This window comes from Pipistrellus kuhlii, unplaced genomic scaffold (assembly GCF_014108245.1).
Source record: "Pipistrellus kuhlii isolate mPipKuh1 unplaced genomic scaffold, mPipKuh1.p scaffold_m20_p_11, whole genome shotgun sequence".
Taxonomy (NCBI): Eukaryota; Metazoa; Chordata; class Mammalia; order Chiroptera; family Vespertilionidae; genus Pipistrellus; species Pipistrellus kuhlii.
In genome coordinates, this window is record NW_023425416.1 from 13,081,199 (window position 1) to 13,105,156 (window position 23,958).

General features: G+C 42.1%; 1 protein-coding gene and 1 non-coding gene across 7 annotated transcripts in view; both read left to right on the forward strand.

Moving 5' to 3' along the window:
• The window catches only part of ERC2 (ELKS/RAB6-interacting/CAST family member 2), an 876,217-nt gene that overhangs the window by 170,941 nt on the left and 681,318 nt on the right, over nucleotides 1-23,958 (forward strand). The gene's annotated exons all lie outside the window — the stretch shown is intronic.
• Nucleotides 20,058-20,130, forward strand: LOC118715814. The gene has a single exon (XR_004986967.1). It is a non-coding gene; the product is annotated as a small nucleolar RNA SNORD72 (small nucleolar RNA).

Genomic DNA, 23,958 nt, shown 5'->3' on the forward strand with positions numbered 1-23,958 from the left:
TGCCAAACTTGTCAGGATTGTGTAAAGTAATGAGGGTCTGAGCAGACCATCTCTGAGTAAGTTACATGTATCCTGACGTGTAGGACTTGGATCACCTGAGCCTGTGTTGAGATGTCTCCTTTGGGGAAGTAGGGCTTGTGAAGGACTAGAGATCAGGACCAGGAGGGATCTCCTGCCTCAGAATGTTGCCTTCACTTCTTTTTAAGTTGAGATGGTGCTGTGAACTCTGCATTCTTTCCAGATACCCTTTCTTACATCTACACATGTAACATAGTTTTATTTAATCTGCTTGGATCTTGTATGTTTATAATATTAGCCAAAGGACTAGTATTTATGACATTTCCTGCCCCCCCCCCCCAATGATGGATTCTAAAATTTTAAAAATCCTTTATTATTTACCCTCCTGACCGTGTCTTTAACCTCAACCAAGCCATGTGTAACTATTGTTAGACCGTGACAGTCAAGTTTATCAGACTCCTTCTTTCTTCTTTCTTCCTTTCCTTTCCTTTCCTTTCCTTTCCTTTCCTTTCCTTTCCTTTCCTTTCCTTTCCTTCTTTCTTTTTTTAAATATATATATTTTTTATTTTATTGATTTTTTACAGAGAGGAAGGGAGAGAGATAGAGAGCTAGAAATGTGGATGAGAGAGAAACATCGACCAGCTGCCTCTTGCACACCCCCTACCAGGGATGTGCCTGCAGCCCCTGACCGGAATCGAACCTGGGACCCGTCAGTCTGCAGACCGATGCTCTACCACTGAGCCAAACCGGTTTCAGCAAATATGACCAATTTCTTAATTGTGTGTTACCAACTAAAAATTCTGTATTATTCTGACCTACTGAAAATTTCTCAAACTTTTACTTTCTATGATTGTGTAGAGGGCTGGAATAAACATATATATTAAAAATCTTTTATATTTCATTTGTGAGTCAATTAGAAGGTGATTGCATAGACTAAAAATAAAAAATCACTTTGAACTTGTTACAACCTTGTAAGTTAAATAATCTGAGAGTGAAAGGTTCTTTATGTCCTTTCAGGCTCTTCTACCTAAACGGGCATAAAATGAATGGAAATGGGCTAGCATTGTTGTATTTCTCTTCTTGCTACTGTGAGCTTCTGAAAATGCCTTCCTTAGTCAGCCTCCATGTGGGTGGTAAGAGGCTAATTCTGTTTTAGAGGACTTAGCTTGTGCTCTGAGACAGCTAAGGTGATAACTTCTGGAGCACAAATGGGAGACCAAAGAAGGATCAATCTTTGGCATGTTAAGTTGTTACAGGGAATTAGACTTTTATTCCCAAGAGGGAGGTCTTCCTTAAGTGACGATATTCATATTGGGATCAAATCGGGACCAAAATTGGGGACCAACATTTGTGTGAATAATGAGAGTAAAGTTATTAAGTTTAGATTGGATGTTCATCTTGCAAATGAAATTAAGTGGTATGAAATAAGTTTTCAAATCTTACATTTGACAAAATGTAGGTGAGAAGTAGAACTATGTGCTACTTTTTAAAAAGATTAAAGAAAAGCCGAGACTGTTTGGCTCAGTGGATAGAGTGTCGGCCTGGCGGACTGAAAGGTCCCAGGTTCGATTCCCGTCAAGGGCATGTACCTTGGTTGTGGGCACATCCCCGGTGGGAAAAGTGTTGGAGGCGACTGATCGATGTTTCTCTCTCATCGATGTTTCTAACTCTCTATCCTTCTCTCTTCCTCTCTGTAAAAAAATCAATAAAAATATATTTAAAAAAATAAAAAATAAAAAGATTAAAGAATGAAACTCAGATGTCAATTTTCATTTGGCTGAAATGTTTCTGGGAAAATTGACAGTTAGCATGCCACTCAGTGTTTGGCCTTTGCACTCCCATTTTTAAAAAAGTGTCCTTTGCCAGATATATGCTGGGGAGCTTCTTCAGGTTTTTACCTGATGTGATTCAGATACTTCAGGATGTCGCCCACCAGGTACCGTGGATAAAACTGTTCATAGGATGACCAGTCCTTATGGGAAACAACAGATTGTATGCAGTTAAATCATTTTAATTATTAAATATGCCTTGGAGTGTTTAACACAATTACTTAACCTAATCACAGCCCACCCCCACCGCCCACCCTGCCAAAAAAATAAAGGCTTCCTTGATCAGTGGTATGTAAGCTGAGACTTGAAGGGTCTAAGGAAATTCAAGGGGAAGGCTAGGAAGGAGACGGTGGGGACAGTGGAGGCAAAGGCTGGAGTAATAGAGGGCTGGGTCCATTGGAAGAACCAAGAAAAGTCTGGAGCTGTGCCACCCAATGTGGGAGCCATAGCCACATGTGACTTTGAGAACTTAAATGTGGCTGGTGCAAGCAAAGGACTGAATTAATTAGCTACACCTGGCAGGTGCTGCCATACTGGACAGCACAGGTCTGGTGTGCCTGCAACAGAGTGGACAGCAGGGGGAGAGGTTCTCATGAGGCCGAAGAGGAGCATTGGAAAGATATTTTATGAGATATGATAAGCTTGGTGAGCAATTAAGACTGTATCCTAGACCTTCAGGAAGCCACTAAAGGGTTTTGTGAGAAAGTGAGACATAATAAAAATGGCGTTCTGCAGTAGGCCTGAACTGGAGCAAGAAAGTGACAGTAAGAAAGCTCTTTCCTGAGGAGGAATGATCTGGAGTGGGGGGTGGGATGGACTGGACAGGAGGTGAAGAGATCAGAGGGGAAGAGGCAGAGCACATTGGCTAATGTGGAGGCTCTGGGGTCTGTTGACCGGAGCCAAAAGCTGGGTCTGCCTTCTTCGCTTTGCAGAGGTTGGCCCCATGTTGGCTCGGCTCACCCAGCTCCAGGGCGACCGCAGAAGGCTGCCTGGGGTTGCAACCAGACTGCTGGGAGCCACTGAAGGTTGTCATTCTGGGGTGGGACAGGAAGGCGATGTTCTCCTGTTTTTTGTTTCACGTGGTGCAGAAATGAAGGGCCCTCGGTGACATCTCATTCAGTCTTCTTTTACCTTATTTGGTCAGCTTCTCACTACACTTTTATGGAAGGCCTGTTATTCTCATCTGCTTCCCATAAGAAAGTGTTTGGCAGTGGCAGAGAGTCCCAGGACCTAGGGGAGAGGAGTGGCTTCCTGAGGGTCCTCCACGGCATTCACATGGAGCTCATTTCCCCCAGTCACAGACCAAACTGACAGATGAACCGGATTTGCTTTCTCTCTGGAGAAGACTGGGAGGCATGGCTGGAAGGGGAGATGAGAACTGGAGCAGAGCAGGGCGTGTGGAAGTAACTCTCTGCTTGCGAGAAGCCCAGCTAGCACAATGGGAAGAGGAATCTGTCCTGGAAGGGCGGCTGTGGAATTGGGATGCTGCTGGCCTCGAGGAAGGCTGGAGATGGGGACCTCAGGTCTGCTGGAATGTTCCGGCCCCTCTGAGGACAGGCTTCACTGGTGGGACATCTCAGTTCATGTGATACAATCAGCCAAACCAAAGCTCTTGAATTTATCTTTTATAGGTCCATCTGGAGTCTGGGAGAGGGCCTGGCTTGGGTCAGTATTCATCCTTGCTCCAGCCAGGCCTGGCTTGCTGGGAATGACCACATGGAACAAATATGCCTTCTGGGCCCTCTGTTCCATGACCCCATAGGGAAGGGACTCTGCCTGGTTGCTGTTTGAATGGTATATCATACCATGTCATGTCATGTCATGTCATATGTTATATAGCATAAATGCATAATGTAAATCTATAAATAGAATATATTAAGCTATGTCTAGGACATTATATATAAAAATTACTCTAAAACCTAAGTCTCTCCCCCTATAGATGTTGCATTCCAGCTACTCTGATATAATGCTTATTATAATGAAACTCTTTGGACTCTGATCTGTGTTTCATAGTATCACCTATTTCCATATGAGAGAGAAAGGGAAAAAACCAATTTTATGTGATACTTATGAAATGCAGTTTTTTTAGAAGAAGGGATATCATCTATAGAATTGTAGTGAACATGCATCTACCAAGAATTAAAATTCACGGTGTGTGAAAGATTACATTTGACATGATCATGATTTATGGAGTAAAATATAGTTTTAAGGTCCTAAACAGCCTCCTGGTAAATGACTGAGGTGCAATTTTCATAACATTGGTAAACGTTGCGGGTGAAATGAAAATAAATCAAAGTTCAGGATGTACTACACTGAGTTTTCTGGTGCTTTCTGTGATACTCAGCTTCTCTATCTTGAGGTGCATGTGAACCAAGAGACAATAAAAAGGTATGCCATTAGTTAATTCAGGGCCAGCAAACTATACTATAATAGTAGTCCCCAGGCCAAGTCTAGCTGGTTACTTGTTTTGTTAGATAAAGTTTTATTGGGGGACTGGCACAAATATTCATTTGCATATTGTCTCTGGCTGCTTTCATGTTATAACAGCAGAGTTGAGCAGTTGCAACAGAGACCACATGGCCTGCAAAGCATGTTATCTGTCTCTTTACAGAAAAAAAAAAAATGTCCCGACCCCTGGTTTAGATTATCTGAGGCAGTGCTGAGGGATTCAGTGAGGCAGGCCATGGGGTGAGACCCGGGAGGGTGCGCTGAGCCGCCTGAGCCCCTAATCCTGTTTCATGCAGAGCATTTTGGCTGCCCTATTTGCTCTGCTGGCTTCTGAGTGTGACTTGAGAAGAGGGAAAGAAAGGATTCTGCTCTTTGAAGAGTCCTGTCAAAGCTGCTGCTCTGAAGCAGAGGGTCTCTCTGCGATGTCTAATTGTGCATCTTCATTGCGAGCCAAAGTGGTTGTGACCTTGACAGGATGTCTCCAACTTAAAACAAAATCCTCAGTGTGTATTTGAAAGCTGAGATGGACCTGTGCGAGTACTGACTTGCTGGAAATTGCTTTTAGGTCCCTGGCAGCCCATTTTCTCTCTTTGTAGGCGAAGATGCTAAATTCCTTTCGGCAGTGCAATCAAATTAAAAAAAAAAGAAAAAGGAAGATATGACTAGAGATGCTGAAGGAGAGAAGTTCATATTCACAAAATAATGGCTGAAATTGTGCCAAATGCTCTAATTTTCAAGTCAGTACATTGATTTGGCCTTGAACTGATGCCATGGAAAATGGCCTCTTACTTACCTAATTTCCTCAAGTGTTTTGATTTTTGTAACTTAAGTGAAAATCTAAATGTGATTTGCCAGAGTAACCCAGGGTAGAAAGTAATGCATTGGGATCGGGGAGATAAGGATGGGGCTGTTCAGGTTAAGTCACTAAGCTGCAGATGGTTGTCAAGTTTGCTGTCCTTGATGAAGACTTTGAACTATAATGCAATAAGGTATTTTATATGCCAAAAGAATTGCAAGGTTTTATTAATTTTTTGTGGGCTGAAACTTGGGACACATGTTTGCAAATGGATTTCTAGGGTGCAAGGTCAGGGTTTTATTATTGGAACAAGCACACTTTATACCACATGTGTCAAACACAAGGCCTGCGGGCCAAATCCGTCCCGCCAGACCTTGCGATGTGGCCCGCACCGCGCTGTCATCACTGCATTCCGCTGCATTTCCATCACAATGACAGTTTATGACTGTTCAGTAAACCATTCGGCCCGCGATTTAGGCTGGATTTTAGATTTTGGCCCCTTCTCTGATTGAGTTCGACACCCCTACTTTATACATATGAATGCAGTGACTGGAAGGTCACCTGGAAGGGAAAAACCTAGAAGGGGTGGGTAGCACTTGCTTCATTCTATAGGTTTTACTTATATTTTCCCATTTAATTCTCAGTGTCCCTGTGAGACGGGCAGTTATTATCCCTATTATACATACAGAGAAAGAAACTGGTTAATGAAGCACTTCAAAAGGCCATAACCATTTAAGGACTTAAGCATATTGACCCATTTTTTTCCCCCCAAAGGGGATGTGTTTGGAGTTGCAAAGCAAGTGGGTGCCTGGGAGAGACCCTCTGCATCCTGCCCCATTTCACAGGAGGGAAGAGAGAATTAGACATGCTCTTCTCAGATCCAGAAACCTCCCAAGATAATTCAGGAGGAATCTAGAGCAGTGGGGGAACTGAGTTTGCGCTCGGGGGCAGGTGGTGGGGGTGGGGGGACAAGAAGATGCACATTCAGCTGGCCTTGTGAGTGAAGTGGTGGTAGCTGAGGACAGTCATAGAGGACCCAAGCTCCTGTGTGGTTTGGGGACAGCAGCAGAGAGGTCCCGAGTCCTCCAGGGGAGCTGTGGCAGAGATGCTGGGAGGGTTGGAAGATTGGGGAGAGCTGGCTGGGCGGCAGAGAGACGTGGTGGACCTTGTTGGAGTCCATGGTGGAGCTATTGTCATTGGTAGTTGATACCAGAAGTCAACATGCAAACCAGGTGCACCAGCTACTCTGACATGACACCACCTATAGATGGCAAGCATGCCCCACAGTTGCTTTCCCAGTGTCAGGGAGTCAGGAGCAGATGAGAAATGGGGAAAGAAAAGAATCTTAAAAGACGATGGTCTTTTAAGTAACTAGTGATGACCGAGTTACTTTTAATCGCAAGGTTAAATCACCAGTACCTTTAATCTCCACTAGAGGTTGGAATTAGGAATTTGTAGGCTACATTGATATTCAGTTATAGAGGTAAAGCATTATACAGCGTGGACAAAAGTAGGCTTACAGCTATGAGTACATGAAACGCAGAGTTTATTCTTATATTATTAATTAATTCTTGTATTATTTTTCATATGAACAACTGTAAACTTACTTTTGCCCTACCTGGTATATTTGGACATCAAATGTAAGATTATATTGTTCACATTGTCTATTTTTTATTTTACTTTATTTTATTTTTTGGTTTTTTTTTTTTACATTGTCCATTTTTTAAAAATATTAAATGTTATGTTTGGTATATTTTACCACAGTAAGACAAACCAACTGTACACATAATGTGATTTCAACAATGAAAATAATAGATATAGAAGGAGATAAGAGTGATTATTATTATATGATAAGATGGATGATGGACACTTTTCTATTGCTTTTCTGTGTTTTACCAGTTTTCCATAATAAGCACATGATAGTTTAATTTATACAGGGTTTTTTTGGGGTAAGGGATTTCATGGAAATCTTTTAATTTTATTTATTGATGTAGGGGTGTCGAACTCAATCAGAGAAGGGGCCAAAATCTAAAATCCAGCCTAAATCGCGGGCCGAATGGTTTACTGAACAGTCATAAACTGTCATTGTGATGGAAATGCAGCGGAGTGCAGTGATGACAGCGCGGTGCGGGCCACATTGCAAGGCCTGGCGGGACGGATTTGGCCCTCGGGCCTTGTGTTTGACACATGTGGATTAAGGTATTACATACATTGTCTATTAACAATTGCTTTGACAATTTTTGACCAGAAGCAGCTAAATTAATTGTGCTTCTTATTTTTTCATATTAGTGACTAAGGTATACTTTTTTGAATATTTAACAGGTGTTGGGAATCATGTTTATTATGTATACTATTTCACTTAATTTGAGAGATATGTATAATTATTTAATATTTTAATATATTTTTTTTATTGATTTCAGAGAACAAGAGAGAGGGAGAAAGATAGAACAACGATAATACGAGAGAATCATTGATCGGGTGTCACCTGCATGCCCTCTGCTGGGGATGGAACCCACATCTTGGGCATGTGCCCTGTTGGGGAATTGAACCATGAACTTTTGGTTCATAGGTCAATGCTCAACAACTGAGCCAAACCAGCTGGGCAATTATTTAATAGTTTAAGGCAGGTACCATTATTAACCCACATGTCACAGTTGAGGAAACTGAGGCTCAGGGAAATTGGCTTACCTGAATGAGGCTGGAGTTGTCGACTTAACATCCATTTTGGGTTCTCAGAACCTGGCCTGGAGCCTGACACACAGTAAGAGCACAGTGAATACTGGAATGAATGAATGACTCTCAGTTGTGTGGAGCATGAGCATGGTATGTTGGGAATCTGGTTCTGAGCAAGGAAAGGAAAGGAAGGTAAACCAGCGCTGAGCCTCCTCTCCGTGGGTTAGCTGTCTCTAAGGTGCTGTGCATTGAACTCAGAGCCAGGTCTTTGAAAACATTTGTGGGTCCTGTCAGAAAATCCTCAGAAAGCAAAAGAGTTTTAGAATTAAAAAAAAAAATGTTGTGTGGTTTAGAAACTTCCGAGGAAAGTTAAGTTTTGGGCTGAGTATAGTGGGAGTTGAGGGGATGTGGGAGGGACCATTAAGTCTTTCAGATCAGTTCTTGCTTCTTAGAGTCACTTTACAAAACCCCATCATGTTGCTGGAACCCATGAGCAGCATAAGAGATAGCCTTCCAGGGCAGATCTAAAGAAATGACAGCCAGCTCTCTGTACAAAGCAGTGCCAATTTCAAACCTGGACACCAGCCTTCTCCTAACCCATCCAGTCTCACTGACAATACTTTTGTCTCACCGCTCTGTACTTGGGTCTCTGTTAATCTGATTAAAACACCAATCCTATATGTATGTGTTAAATCTCTTGTTAGCGCTTTGAGAATTGGGGTCCTAATTAAAAAATCCCCCCCTTTTTCCCCCTTAAATATATTTTTACTGATTTCAGAGAGAAATGGAGAGGAAAGAGGGCAAGAGATAGATGAAACATCAGTCTTGATAGAGAATCATCAATTGGCTGCCTCCTGCATGCACCACACTGGGGATCAAGCCTGCAACCCAGGCATGTGCCCTGACCGGGAATTGAACTGTGACCTCCTGGTTCATAGGTGGTTGCTCAACCACTGTGCTATGCTGGCCGGGCGTCCCCCCTTTCTTTTCCTATCAGAAGTACAAGTCCTTTTGGAAACGTGTGGCTTTAGAGTTTTGGGAGTCTTTATAATTTGCATCTCGAATATGGAAGTTGGTTCTTCACATTGGAGTCTAAATGGGTGTGCAGACACTGAGCCTTTCAGTTGCTGTACATTCTTACCTGGACCACGTGAGAGGGGTCTGTACACCTACGGTTCCTCTCAAGCCTCCCTTTTAGAACCGAGGGATCAGAAATTGGAGATTTGATGTAAATTGGGACAATCACGGGGAAAAAAAGAAAGCTTGTCACTATAAATGAGTCTTCACCTTTGATTCTTATAATACTTACGGCAGTGTTTTTCAACCGCTGTTCCGCGGCACACTAGTGTTGCCTGGTGTGCCGTAGGTGCAGACAAGACAAGAATTTTATAATTTTTCACTATTTTGTTTACTTAATATTTCATAATAAAGTAATTATAAAATACTTTCTTTGTGTTTATTTGATTCCTATTCAAGAGAATCACTTTATATATAGTCAATATGGACACAGAGTTAAATTTTTTAACATTTTCTAATGGTGGTGTGCCTCGTGATTTTTTTCATGAAACAAGTGTGCCTTTGCCCAAAAAAGGTTGAAAAACACTGACTTATGGAACCTCTCCTTTGGAGATAATTCTTACAATAGAGTTTTGTGCCCAAAGAAACTGAGAACAATTTCCCCCCATTTAAAAATAAGGGAAAACTTAAAAAAGTTTTTTTTTTTTAATAAGAGAACATTCTTTTAAATAAGAAAAAACTTAAAAATTTCCAAATATAGAAAGTAGCAGCGACAGAATATTATATAACCATTAAAATGATTTAAAAAGTGACAAGGTACTTTAGTACTTGCATTTATTTCTTTAATCTTAATTGAAGTTATCATTATCCACTTTTCAGTCTTAAGAGAACGAAGTGGGCTATGGAGCCAGCTCAGAAGGTACAGAGGGCAGGTAACAGGACACTTTGGCTCTGACCAACCATCCCTAGAGGATGTGGAGCCTGAGCCCACTTAGCCGTCACCACCTGAACTCAGTTCTCCAAAAGGAACTGTGTCGCTGGTGCAGCGTAGGTTCCTCTGGATGTGCATAAACACAACCAAATGAAAGTGTATTTTGGTTTTTCAGGATAATTTGTAGCAATAGATTTGGAAGCTGCTATTGTAATTCCATTGTTATTATCCTATGTAGTTGAGGGAGGTAGGGGCGGTTCATAAGATCTCCCTTTCTTCAAACTTGTCATTTTATCCCATACTTCTTTGATTTTTGATTTGTATAATCACTGTTAGGTATTGTGGTTCTCCCTTTGGCTTACACTCAAATGGGACATGTATGGGAGGCATCAGAAATCACTTTCCCACACGTACATTGCGTTTCTGCGAAAGTATAACGTTAAAGTTAGCACAGTTTATAGAGGTGAACTATTACCCATGTTGATACGTACATTAAGATCAATTTGTAGCCCTAACCAGTTTGGTTCAGTGGATAGAGTGTCGGCCTGCAGACTGAAGGGTCGGGTCCCAGGTTCGATTCAGATCAAGGGCATGTACCTTGGTTGTGGGCACATCCTCAGTGAGGAGTGTGCAGGAGGCAGCTGATTTGATGTTTCTCATCAATGTTTCTAACTCTCTATCCTTTCCTTTCCTCTCTGTAAAAAAAAAAAAAAAAAAAAAAAACCAAAAAAAAAAGTAAGAAAAGATAAATTGGTGGCCAGATTTAAAAAATATATAACCATCAGAACTCAAAAGACGAATATTATTTTTAGCTTTAAGTCTATCTAATCTAAATACAATAGGGTGTCCTTCTAATTTACAGGCACAATAGGGTTTGAATGCCAGAGAAGAGGGACAAAGGAGAGTATCCTGTGGTGGACCTTCCTCAGGTCACCTCTACTTTGTAACCCTCAGTTCCAAAGACAGACCTGCAGTGGGCTTGACGGACTTTGGGCAGTCTTGGGAACCAGGGCAAGCTCCTTACACTGCTGGAGCCCTCCTGGGTAAGTGTGGAGGGAGGAGCGGGAGTAGGTCAGCATTGCCTACACATTGTTCTGAGAAGCTCCTTGGTCTCTGAAAACTTCAGAGGCACCCACAAGTAAAGAGTTGCGCTGATCAAATACATGTGAGAAATGCCGCATCCCCCTTTGGAGATTCCCAACGTGGGTGAGCATATTCTAGGTTGTGAGACATTCTGGAGCAAAGACGTATTTTCCACAGCGTTTCACCCAGTGTTTCCAACAGTGTCTTCAATGTATTTGATGACAGAATACTGTTAGCAAGGAACATATTTTGGGAAACACTGAACTAAGTTTTTTTCCAAATCCAAAATCCTGGGGTTTTAAGCATACCATCCAAATGTTGCTTAGCACCACCACAGCCATCTACTCTCCCCACTAGATGGCACCCTTGAATGAGATTTACTTTTTATTTTTGATGGGCTTCTCTGGACATTTTTGGACCTTGTGTCTCCCATGCACCGGGAGAGTGCAGATCAGGTATTAGATTGATTCTAAGGCGATTCTAGTAGTGTTTGATAAGCCATTTAAAAATAAGACAGTTGTGTCAACTGTAGGGATAAATATCAGCCAAGACTGAAATAGTATATTATTTTTTTTCTCACAAGATCTACCAGTATCTGAACAATGCCAATATATCTTCTTTAAAAAAAATGTTTTACATGAGACTTTAGCCAAACAAAATTTAATCAGACATTTGCGTTGTTCTATTGATCAACCTGAAACATGGAACTGTGAGACTTTGAGAGACTGGTGGTCCTTGGGGACCCTCTTTACTTTCTGTGATGGGTGAGCAGAGTCTTCAGCCATTAGCGTGTGTATGACTGTGAGGGGACCGAAATACCGTTACACTCAGGTGGCCGTGCACCTCCAGAAGGTCTCGCTTTCCAGCAGGCTGTGTAAAGTGGTCTCTTAAAGTCTCCTTCATGTTCCAGTAAACTTTTGATTGGCCCTTTATTAAAAATAATTTGCTATTACGCACTCAGATTTTGCTGTTCTGTGGGTTAGTCCGTCTGTCCTTCACTGGGTCTCACTGTTGTGAGCTTAAGCACTTTAGCACCCCCTCACCTCCTGCCTGGAGTTCATGGAATTTCACACGTTGGTTTAAGTGTGCCCAGGAGTTTTGGAAAAGAAAGGCAACTTTACTTAGGAATAGTAATACTTCGAGCGTGTTCAACTGAAGGATGTTTACCTATTAGAAATGTGTGCCTTTTTAATGATGGAAAGGGAGCTTTTAAAAATATAACGAGAAGGCTTCCTGAACAGCTTCCTGAATTACCTGCAATATGTGTGTATGCATGTCGGTCTGTCTGTGTGCGTGTGGGGTGGGGGTGGGGTTAGGGATAGGGAGGGAGGATAAGAAGCCAAACTCTGTGACTAGTGTCTCATCTTGCTCTTTCAATGCTAGTTTTTGAAGGTAAAAATCTTTCTAAGGCGCTATCTGTTGCTTTAGTTGCAGTGCGTGCGTATTTTCTTTTAGCTTTTTCTTCCATAATGTTCAGCATGGCATGGGTCCCGGTTTTTAGTTCACCTTGGGGTGTAGACTTTTAGCATAGTAGAGTGTAAAACAATTTGTGTTAGAATATCTGTTTGATTTTGTGAGTGTGGTTTAATAATGGAAATGTCAGGTAACACAGATAATAGTGATCATGGTTAATATGTCTTGAGCACTTATTTTTTTCCCAAGCATTTTACACGTATTAGCTCATTTAATCTCCTCAGATGAAATGTTGGGATAGATGCTATATATTTTTCCCCCTTTTCTTTCAAACTATAAGCAAAAGCTTAGAAAGTCACAGAGGTAGAAGAAGTGAGCTGCAGAAGAAGTGGCTTCAGGAAACAGGGTTCAGAGGTAAAGGGAGGGCTCTCGGAGCTTAGGAGAAAAAGCCAGGTACAGGGGACACACCTGCGGGGAGGAAGAGGGGGATGGGAAAGTTGTGGGCATGCTCCCAAGAGGAAGAGCACCACTGATGCTGTTTCGATGGCATGTTCAGAAGAACACACTGAGTGTTAGGATGATTAATATTAAGCAATGTCACACAGAGGCCCAGCAAAGACCGCAGATCCGGTCTTTCTTGACTTGTTTTTATCACCACACGAATGCTATGAAATATCCCACCCGAAATGTTTTGTGGCGCATGCGTATGAATCTGTGTAACGTTGAGCCAGGCTACGCCAAGAGGCCACAAGGTAGCAAGAAATCTCCTGATAGCGAGAACTCAGCTGCCAATTTTGCTCTCAGCTCTAGACACCGAGATTTCTTGGCCCAATGGCTTCATATTCAAATCTGTTTGGCCGTATTTCTCAAAACACTGACTTACTATACTTTGCATTAACAGTGGTTGGCTTTGTCTTTTATGCAGAAAGCCCCTCCAGGCCTCTGTAATGTGCTAAAAAAGATCTTGTCTAAAACTCATGAAAATAAATAACATAAAACTGTTCTGAATAAATTTGAGTGAAGTGAAAGGAACCCTTTTCTGTGTGTGCGTGTTGCACACATACGGTTGTGTGCGCCCGTGAACACATGTTCTGTCGTTGGGCCCAGGACCAACATCCTCCATAGTGGGGGACATCTCAGAATTTCCATTATAAATTATTTTAGGGGTTTATAACTAATACTGTAAAAAATTCAGCTCCGCCTGGGATTGACTTTATTGTGTTTGCAGGATTAGTTACTGCAAGGAACCATGTAGATGAACACATATTTTTTGCCTTAGCATTTGGGGCTGGTGCAAATGTTTGTGAAATTGTTGGAAAGGGTAGGAGGGCCATCGGAAATAGTTCAGGGATCTCAAAGAGTTAAGTGGCAAAGAATAGCACATCAGTTGGATGTTGGATGCCTGATGGGCAAATGAATTTGTTCTTCAGGTTGCATGTCAATTATAAACAGGAAGCCCATATATTATATCATTGAATCTTGTGACCCCCCCCTTTATTTATTTATTTAAAAATATATTTTATTGATTTTTTACAGAGAGGAAGGGAAAGGGATAGAGAGCTAGAAACATCAGTGTGAGAGAAACATCGACCATCTGCCTACCGGGGATGTGCCTGCAACCAATGTACATGCCCTTGACCGGAATCGAACCTGGGACCTTTCAGTCCGCAGACTGAAGCTCTATCCACTGAGCCAAACCGGTTTCGGCTGTGCACCAACCCCCCCCCCCCCAAAAAAAAAAAAAAAAAAAAAAGTTAACTGGTAAAATAAAAAATTATTAGACAGAGGCACATAGGTTTATTTTTACTATCAAGACGAATATGCAACTGAAAAGTCACCTTTTCTGAAAAGCCTGTAGTAACCATTTGACCCAGTGATTCCACTTCTGGGACTATGTCCTAAGTATCCTGAAACACCATCAGAAAGAAAATATGTACCCCTATGTTCATAGCAGTGTTAATTAAAAAAGCTAAGATCTGGAAACATCCCAAGTGCTCATCAGTAGGTGAGTGGATAAGAAAGCTGTGGTACAATTGCACCATGGAATACTCTGCAACAGTAAAAAAGAAGGACCTCTAACCCTTTGGGAGGGACCTAGAGTTTATTAAGCTAACCAAGATAAGCCAGTTAGAAAAAGACAAACCTTATCTAAGAAAGAGGGAATATGCTAATTGACTGCCACACCCTGACAAAGATGGCAATACCCACAGCCAGTAAGGAGGGAATATGCTAATTGACTGCCACACACTCAAATATGCCAGTACCCAGTCCCTTCAGCCCTACAGGGGTGGCAGCAGGTGGCACGACTGGGCTCGCCCCCAGGCAGGTTTGGCTGCTCCTCGTGCCTACCTCCAGAGTTCCTCAGTCTCCTCACCCATCCAGGGTCAGCCCAAGGCACAGGCAAGCCTCAGATGTTGGCTGCTCAGCTGCTCAGGGTTGCCCAAGACTCAGGTAGCCAGGACTGGCCAAGACTTGCACTGCTGGCAGTGGGAGCAGCAGAAGTGTGATTGGGGCATTCCCTGCCCCTGATCACTGGGTTGCCTCCCACTCCTGAGGACTCCTGGACTGTGAGAGGGGGCAGGCTGGGTTGAGGGCCCTCCCATCCAGTGCATGAATTTTCATGCACTGGGCCTCTAGTATCATATAATCTCACTTATATGTGAAATCTAATGAACAAAATAAACTAACAAACAGAATAGATCCAGAGACATGGAAGCGTGCAATAGACTGATGATTCTCAGAGGGAAGGTAAGGGGGAGGGGAAAAGAGGAGTGGGGAGGGAAGAGACTAATCAAAAAACTAATATGCATATATGCATAACCCATGGACATTGACAATAATGCAATAAAGACCTGAGAAGGGGGAGAGTAGGGAGAGGGGGTCAAAGGGTAAAAAAAGGGGGCACCTGTAATACTTTCAACAATAAACATAAATTAAAAAAGTAAAATATAAAGAGTACTTTTAGTCAGTATGCTAAGCTTTACATGGCTTTCCTCACGTACTCCACTAAACATCTTCATTTTACAGATGAAGAAGCCAAAGATCAGAGACAAGTGAACCTACCTAAGGCTACAGTGTAGGAGCTGGTAGAAGAGCTGATTGGTTTTGGGCAGCGAGAGCCTACCTTCTGCAGTGAGGTGTGCAGAGTTCCTGATACCTAGTTTGCACTGACATTCCTTTGGCCTAGTTGTTCTCAGCCCTAAGGCTCATTAGAAAAATTCAATGAACAAGATAAACCGATGAACAAAATAGATCCACAGACCTAGAAGTATGGAACAGACTGTCCAATCTCAGTGGAAAGGTGGGGTTGGTTGGGTGGGTGAGAAGAGATCCACCAAAGAAATTGTATGTATATATGCATAATCCATGGACATGGACAATAGGGTGATGAAGGCCTGGGGTGGGGGTGGGGGCAGGGACAGGCTATAAGGGGTCAATAGTTCTCCTATTGACGTATCTAATACTTTAAACAATAAAGATTAAAAGAAAAAACATTAAAGGATCCCCCCCAAAATGCAAACATCCAGTCCCTCTTCAGATCAATAACCTGGAAATGAGGCCCAAGTTATTCTACTCTGCAGAGAAACTGGCTGAGAACCTACCTTTCTTTCTTTCTCCTTTCTTTCTTTCTTTCTTTCTTTCTTTCTTTCTTTCTTTCTTTCTTTCTTTCTTTCTTTCTTTCTTTCTTCCTTCCTTCCTTCCTTCCTTCCTTCCTTCCTTCCTTCCTTCCTTCCTTCCTTCCTTCCTTCCTTCCTTCTTTCTTTCTTTCTTTCTTTCTTCTTTCTTTCAATATATTTTATTGATTTTTCACAGAGTGGAAGGGAGAGGGATAGATAGCCAGAAACATCGATGAGATAGAATCATCGACCAGCTGCCTCCTGCACACCCCCCACCAGGGATGTGCCCACAACCAATGCAAATGTCCTTGACCAGAATCGAACCTGGGACCTTTCAGTCTGCAGACCGACGGTCTATCCACTGAGCCAAATCGGTTTTGGCAGCTGAGAACCTCTTTCCCCCAACCTCCCTCCCCACATTATTTCTGATCAGCTTTAATAGTTATGAAGTCAATCATTTCTGAAGTAAAAGCTTAATTAATTAATAATCCACTCATTTAAAATTTGTGCCAGTTTGTATGGGCTGGGCCAAAGTTTACCTTTGCAGAGGATTTGTGAAGCAAATTAATATATTACACAGGAGCATAAGGGAAATATTTATCCTACTAAAGAGCACCAATAGCTTTCAGCCATCATAGAAAGCTATATTCATTTAAACAAATTGATTGGTGAATTTGTTTGGAGGTCATTTTCACATCCATTAAATAAGCTCGTTAAACACTGTTAACCCACAACGTTTTATTAGCCTGCTTGATTACTTGATTTTAAAAATTGTTTCTAAGAAAAATATTCTGTAACTAGGGATCCAGTGCACTAACTGATGCAACTTGAAAGGAACTGTGAGCTGCTAGGCTGTGTTAAGCACAGGGGTAGGTCTTGGCCCATCCTCCGAGCCTCCACCCAGTTCCTCCCTGTGTCTCCCCCTCCCCCGGTTCCCTGTCTGCTGGCAGCCCTGTTCCTGCCACCCCCATTCACACCCACTGAAGACATGGAGTGATTGGGACCTGTGCCAGCAGTGGGTGCGAGTGGCGGCTGCTGCCCTGATCACCCCTCAGGAGCGGGAGAGGTGAAGAAGCCCTCAAGGGTGATTAGGGCCAGCAGCCACCGAGTGTAGATCAGTGATTATTAATGGGATGATTCTACCTCCAGTGCATGTCATAGCGACCGTGTTGTTCTGGTTGTTCCTCCATTCCATCTATTTGCATATTAGCCATTTATCATATAGGATTCTAAGTTTTGATGCAGTCAACTTGTATTCTCCTTACCTTTAGTTGAGGTTATTGCCATTACGATGTGCTCTAGTCTTCCTGAGTCATTTTATAGCTAGGTGCTTTGGCCCCATGAGATTTCAAATTTCTTCAAAGCAAGGATCTGGTCTCTTACTTTTTTAGTATCCATGTCCAGTTTTGATGCTCTGTGCCTTGTAGGTGCTCTATGAATGGGTGCTTTGGACCAGGCAGTGCCCACTTGAGCAAAACAAAACTTCAGTTGAGGAAAATTCAGGTGGCATACAGCCTGCGGCATTAGGAGGCTGGGCATACTCATATGTGCTGTTTAGGACCAGGGGTTGGCTCATGTCTGAGCGGCACCAGTTGTTACACAGTTGAATTTTACTCCTTGGAAGATGTATGAGCTCCTGCTATGCAAATGATAATTCCTTAAAGTGTGTTGGGTCACAAAATAGGGAAGAAAGAGAGAGACTGTACCTGGTCTACTGCTGTCAGTTTTATGCCTTTAAGAAAGGCAAACAGGTGAAGTAGTTAAGAGCCAAGATTCTGACATCAGTGGGCTTGGATTCAACAAATGGTTCTGTCTGGCCTTAGATAAGGCACTTATCTACTCTGAGTAATTCTTCATCTTTAAAAGGAGGTATTGTGAGGATTAAATGAGTTAGCTTATAAACATGATTGGGATAGTGGATGGCCAATTGAAAAACCTCAAAATAGGTTACCTTTTACTATTACTTTAAAATGGAACTAATGAGTTTAGATCAGTGATTATTAACAGGGGATGATTCCACCTCCAGCGACGGGCGACAATTTTGGTTGTCACAGTGTAGTGTGACAGCCAAACTTACCCACTGTTAGTGGATAAGAGGCCAGGGATGCTGCTAAACATTACACAAAGCCCAGGACAGTCCGCGGAACAAATAACTATTTGGTCTCCAATGTAAATGTGTCAAGATTGAGAAGCCCTGGGTTAGCCTAATAACTGTAAGTGAAGTTAAATTAGCCAAGAAATATTTTGTTTATTTTATTGAATGTTTAGATAATGTTTACATATTAAATTGCTCTAGTCCCATGGTTGACAAATTGCGGCTCGCAAGCCACATGCGGCTCTTTGGCCCCTTGAGTGTGGCTCTTCCACAAACTACCACGGCCTGGGCGAGTCTATTTTGAAGAAGTGGTGTTAGAAGAAGTTTAAGTTTAAAAAATTTGGCTCTCCAAAGAAATTTCCATCGTTGTCCTGTTGATATTTGGCTCTGTTGACTAATGAGTTTGCCGACCACTGCTCTAGTATATCAGGGGAAGGCAGGTCATGAGGATAAGTGTTTTACCTGGGACTTGACTCACTGTGATGACTGGGGAAGAAGCATCCCTCTGGGAGAGGCAAAGGAAGCTGCCTGTTGGGAAACAGTACAGCCAGGACATAAGAGCTGGTGGGATTTGCCTGAGACAGCCACGGGGATTAAGTTGCTAACAGCATGTTCTGGAGCTACTTTATAAAGAAGCATTTAGGTAGTGGGGGAACTTTTGTTGCCTTTAAAAATAAAGCTAAAGGTGTGTATTCATTAGCACAGAAAAATACAGGTCTTGCAAACTATAGGGTGTATTAAGTTAAAGTTATTTGGAAATAACCTCCAATCCACAGCTGACTGTACATCGCCTGCTGTGCTAACGCACACGAGGTTGGTCCCTTCTGTGTTGCTCAAAGTGAGCAAGCTTGAGCACTGGAGAAGGCGTAGTGGCACTTTTCATAGTGAGTTGAATTCAGGTTTTGCCCTATATTTTGCTATAAAGACAGCTGGTTTTGAAGACTAGTGTTAAAATGATCCCCAGTGTCCTCCAATGTGAGCAGTACTCACAAAATATTAAATACACATGCATTTAATTTATCATGTAGATATTTTAAAACGCGACAATATTCTTTAGCATAGAATCCAACCTCTTTGTCCTGGCATCCCAGGCACTTCACAATTATATCCCAACCTGTGTGTTGAGCCTTGTCTCCCACCATATTCCTCACCCAAACTGTGTTATCCTTAGACTAGAGTGATGACAATATGCAGTCAGCTTTAGAGGATGTTTTTCTGTCTTCAGTGATAACAAGTCTTGCTCCCAGATATCTCGCCTGGCACAGAATAGGTACATTTCGTGATTGTGTCATAGTAGCTCCCCTCATTGAGCACGTACAGATGCACCATGCGTGATGCCTCCCCATCTTTGTGCCTTTATTCCTTCCTCACACAAGAAGGTTCTTCTTGTTCTCTTTTAAATACGTTTTTATTGATTTTAGAGAGAGAGGAGAGGAGAGGGATAGACGGTCGAAATACCAATGAGAAAGAAACATCAACTGGCTGTCTCTCGCACGCCCCCTATTGGGGACCAAGCCCACATCTTGGGCATGTGCTCTGACTGGAATAGATCTGACCATTTAGTTCATGGGTCAGTGCCCAACCAATGAGCCACACCAGCTGACTTCTTCTCTTTTTAAAAATCTATCCTAAAACCTCCTTCAAGAGATCTCTTTTTCCTTCTTCAACCCCCAGTCCTCTCGAAATAATTTTTTTCCTCTTCAGGAACCCAAAGGTCTGTATTCTTTGGTTTGCCTTTCATTAGAGCTGGTCACACCAGTACCCTTGTTGCTGTCTTGTACGAAGCTCAAGGTAAGGAGCCATGACTGTACATCCTTCCAGCTGTCCCAGAGCCTTTGCACACACTATGTACCTAAAAGTCCTGACTGAATGACTTAGTGGACCTTCCTCTTGTCAACAACTGGAGGTTCTGTTAACTATCTTGCTATTTACTTTGAGATGAGTCTAAGAAGATTAAGTCTAAGTGAGGGTGGGTGTTGTGTCTATAATTCTATTTTGTAGCTCTTTATCTACCATAAGACAAAGGGCATGTCTAACTGGCAAATAATTGGTGCCTTGACTTGCTGTTAGGAGGCTAATGCTTCTTTATAGGTATTTTTTGTTGTGTGAAAGACAATCGATGACCCTCAAAGCGTCTATTCAGTGAGTGATATAAAAATAAATGTCTGGACATGAATTCAATATTGATATCAGCATTTAAGTCATTAAAATCTTTTTTTTTTAAGCATCTATTCAATGAACTGAATCAGGAAGATAGATGGAGTTAGTCTTTGCATTAGTCAGACAGCAAGTTTTCACTGATATATAGACTGAGTGGCCAGATTATTATGATCTCTGAACACATAATAATCTGCCCACTCAGTATATATTAGAGATCTGGTGGGTGAATTTGTGTATGGATGGGGTCCAGCCAGCCTGGCCAGGGCTAGGGGACATGGGTGATTGGCCAGCCTGCATGCTGGTCAAATGCCTGGTAAAGGGGACCTTTTATTATATAGGATATACACTGAGTGGCGAGATTATTATGTGTTCAGAGATCATAATAATCTGGTGACTCAGTATATATAAATCTTAATAGTACAAAAAGGTAAAATGGAGGGCAAAGCGATTCCTCTAGAAATGGAAGTAGCCTGAATAAAGGTAAGTGGGAAAAGTTATGTGTGTCACAAGGCCTTTCAGGTTAACTTAGAGGTATGGTGCCCTTAGATTACTAAAATCTACCACTGAGCATACATTATCTGCTCTGTGCTTGATGCTTGGGAGAGTAAGACCAATTTCTATATGGCCCCTGCCCGTTAGGGCTTTATGCTCTAGTGCAGGGGTGGGGAACCTTTTTTCTGCCAAGGGCCATTCGATATTTATAACATCATTTGCCTAATATAAATTTATCTTACTATGAAAAAAGCTCCTAGATTTATTAAATTTTTAGTCTCACCTGCATTTGGTCAGCAGGGCCAGACCAAATGATTTCATGGGCCTCATATGGCCTGTGGGCCGGATGTTCCCCACCCCTGCTCTAGTGGCCTGGCAAACTGTTTCTAAAAGGACCAGATAATAAACATTTCAAGCTTTTAGGCCATTTCATCTCTTGCAATTATTCAATTCTGCCATTGTAGCATGATAGAAGCAGCCATAGACAATGCATAAAGTATGACTCTGTTCAAATAAGACTTTCTTTACAAAACTGGCAGCAGGGTGTAGTGCATGTCCCAGTTTGTTGATGCCTGCTCTAGAGTGTGGCTGAGTGTGTGTGTATGTGGTATGTGTATAAAACCAGTGTTGGAGTGTGTGCTTTTTACTGCAACATTGTAGAAATGCTAATGGATGGAGAAAGCCGGGCCAGAGTGACAGAGGAGGGGCTTGATGAAGGAGAACCATTGGTCTCTGTGATCACAGAGTTTATTCATAAAACTTTGTAGAAGTTTTATCCAGCCCACTTTTCTACCAAGAAAGTTGTTTGTAAAGTCATTCACTCTTTCATTTATTCCACAAGCATTTGCTAAGTGGTCATTATACACAAATGTTCATTCTAGCTTTTTCAAGTATCATAATTGTACATATTTTAATGACTTAGTTTACACATTTAGTATCTTTGAAGTTGGGATGCGTCTTACACTTGATGGTGTAATTATCACACAGTTTTTCTTTCTCTTTGGATATAAATTAAGATGCCTTTACAATCAACAGTGGCTCAGAGTCTGGAGAAATATGGTAGATGTTTTAGTACTGCCTTACATATTTTCTAGAACAGTGCCATTTACTTTAGATGTTTTAGTTTTTACATGTACACTTGCTAGACCGAAAGAACATTTTAAGTAAAGATTCAAATGCTTTAAAAAACAAAATAAAACACCAACTAGTCCCGTAAGTCCTGACAGAGATTAGTTACTTTACATGTCCCAGCTAATGTTCTGTTAAATAAACTTCTCATGTCAAGCATGGCTTTTTCTGTGCTCTTTGATGCTTTTGGCTTGTTTCAGAGATTTTCTTTATAAAGATAAACTATGGACAAAAATACCATTTTGTGGCCCAGTGAGAAACCTGGCCATAGCCCTCTGTGTCTGTTACCTATAGCTTTCCCTTTGTTAGAAGCACAGAACTTGAGAACAGGTGTTGGAATATTTGTGTTTTCCCCCAGTTTATCTCATTTTCATTTCATTGCTCTCAGAGTTTCTGAAACTATGAAGTTCTTTATGCAGAGCTGGCCTAATTAGGAGAGCTTGGGAAGGTTTGTAAAAGGTTTAATGTTCCCTCTCTTTCCTGTCTATATAAATCAATTAAAATGGGCTATGAAGAAACTCACACTCCAGTTGTGTGTAACCTCAGCTTTCATTGCCATGTGCTTGTTTTCTGCGTTCGGGGAGGAGGTTCCGCTGAACTGTAGTTATGATTTACAGTAGCCAGAGAGACATTTCAACCAGTCCCGTGATATATAGGGATCCGACATAATATAGAAACGTTATTTATGCTTCTGATCAGAAGGGGAACGCTGTTTCCTATATTGTGCTTATGGTTTAGGCATTGTGAATAGTAAGCACATCTGTCTTTGTAATTAGTATAAAGAATCAGAAAAATGAAAAATTCAGATTGGTATGTCACAACTGACATCTCTAGATATTTTTAAAGTTAATGCTTCTAAGTAATAATAGCAAATACTCCTTCGTGTGTGTCTTGTTGGGCTCCTTTTTGGCCTGGCTTTATTTATTTGTTCTCTTTAAAATTATGGTTTAAATGCTGAGTCTCGAAATAATCTCAGCATAGTCTTTTCCTCTTGTGTATTTTAGGGAAGGTCTTCCGCGTAAGAACGTGTTTAGATATTAATTGCCAATTGATCATTAGAGAGCGATAAACCGTGATTCTTATACCACATGGAGAATTTTACAGTGTGGTATTTGCGGTATTTTGTGTGTATGTATCCCTAAGCATTTCCAACCGTGGTTTTTACTTAATGGCATTCTTTTTATAGGGCATGCAACCCGAGAGGTAGGAAAGGGCAAGCCAGAAGTTGCAATTCATTCAAAGATTTCTTCTTGGAATAACACTGGAAAAATAAATTTTACTTTATTTCCCCCCCCTCCCCCCAACATCTCAACTTGTAATTTTCCCCTTGCTTTACCTTAAGGTATTTAAGTGAAAAGTGTGACATTGTAGACAAGGAACCTGAGGCAGGATGCCCCTACCATTTCTGGGCCAGTGCAAGCGCTAATGGAGACCCACAGACCAAGTATCTAAATGAGCTAGAGGGCTGTGTGAGCCAGTCCTGCCTGCCTGTCCTCCTGGGGCAGCAGCCAGTGCCTGGAGGCTGCAGGAGCCTCCCTCTCTCTAGTGCTCGTCCTTGGAGCAGGGCAGGGTGGGAGCTGGCACAGGCCCGAGATCTCTGAGCCCCCAGTCCAAAATGGGAGTGACCTGCCCAGCTCCCCAGAGAGGTGGGTTTGGCAGGCTCTCCACCTATACACAATCTTTGTTTGATCAGGGCCTTCCAGAGGGTTCTAAGTGCCTCTAGGTCCATATCCTCTGAGCTGGGGGAAGGGAGGAAGGGAGGGAGCAGCGTTACGGGGGAGTCTAGTAAACCTAGACACCCATTTAGTCCTTGGTAAGGGCAGAGGCTGTATTCATCTTCTCCAAGGTTCTCAGATCAGCACCCTCTGCCCTGGGGGCCAAGTTCAGCTAAGGAGTCCTTCCCATTGGCTCAGGTGATTACCAAATAAAAACAAAACTTCCTTAACGATTGAAAGTAAAATAATTCATTTTGAGGTTTGTCATGTGCCTGGCCCAGGGCAAGGGCCCCTCGGTCTAAGTCTGAGAGGTTGAGGGGCTTGGACAACATTATGCAACTAACTGTGCAGGCATGGCGATAGCTTCGTCAGAAACTACACACTTGTCCCGCCTATGTTGTAATTTACAAACATGCTTGCTTCTGATAATATGCAAGAAGAGGAAGGAAATGAAAAGGTAGAGCTCATTTAAGTAAGGCATTATTCACATTATCGTTTTCCCATCTTAAGTTTTCTTTCTTTCCCATCTTACGTTCCTGAAGT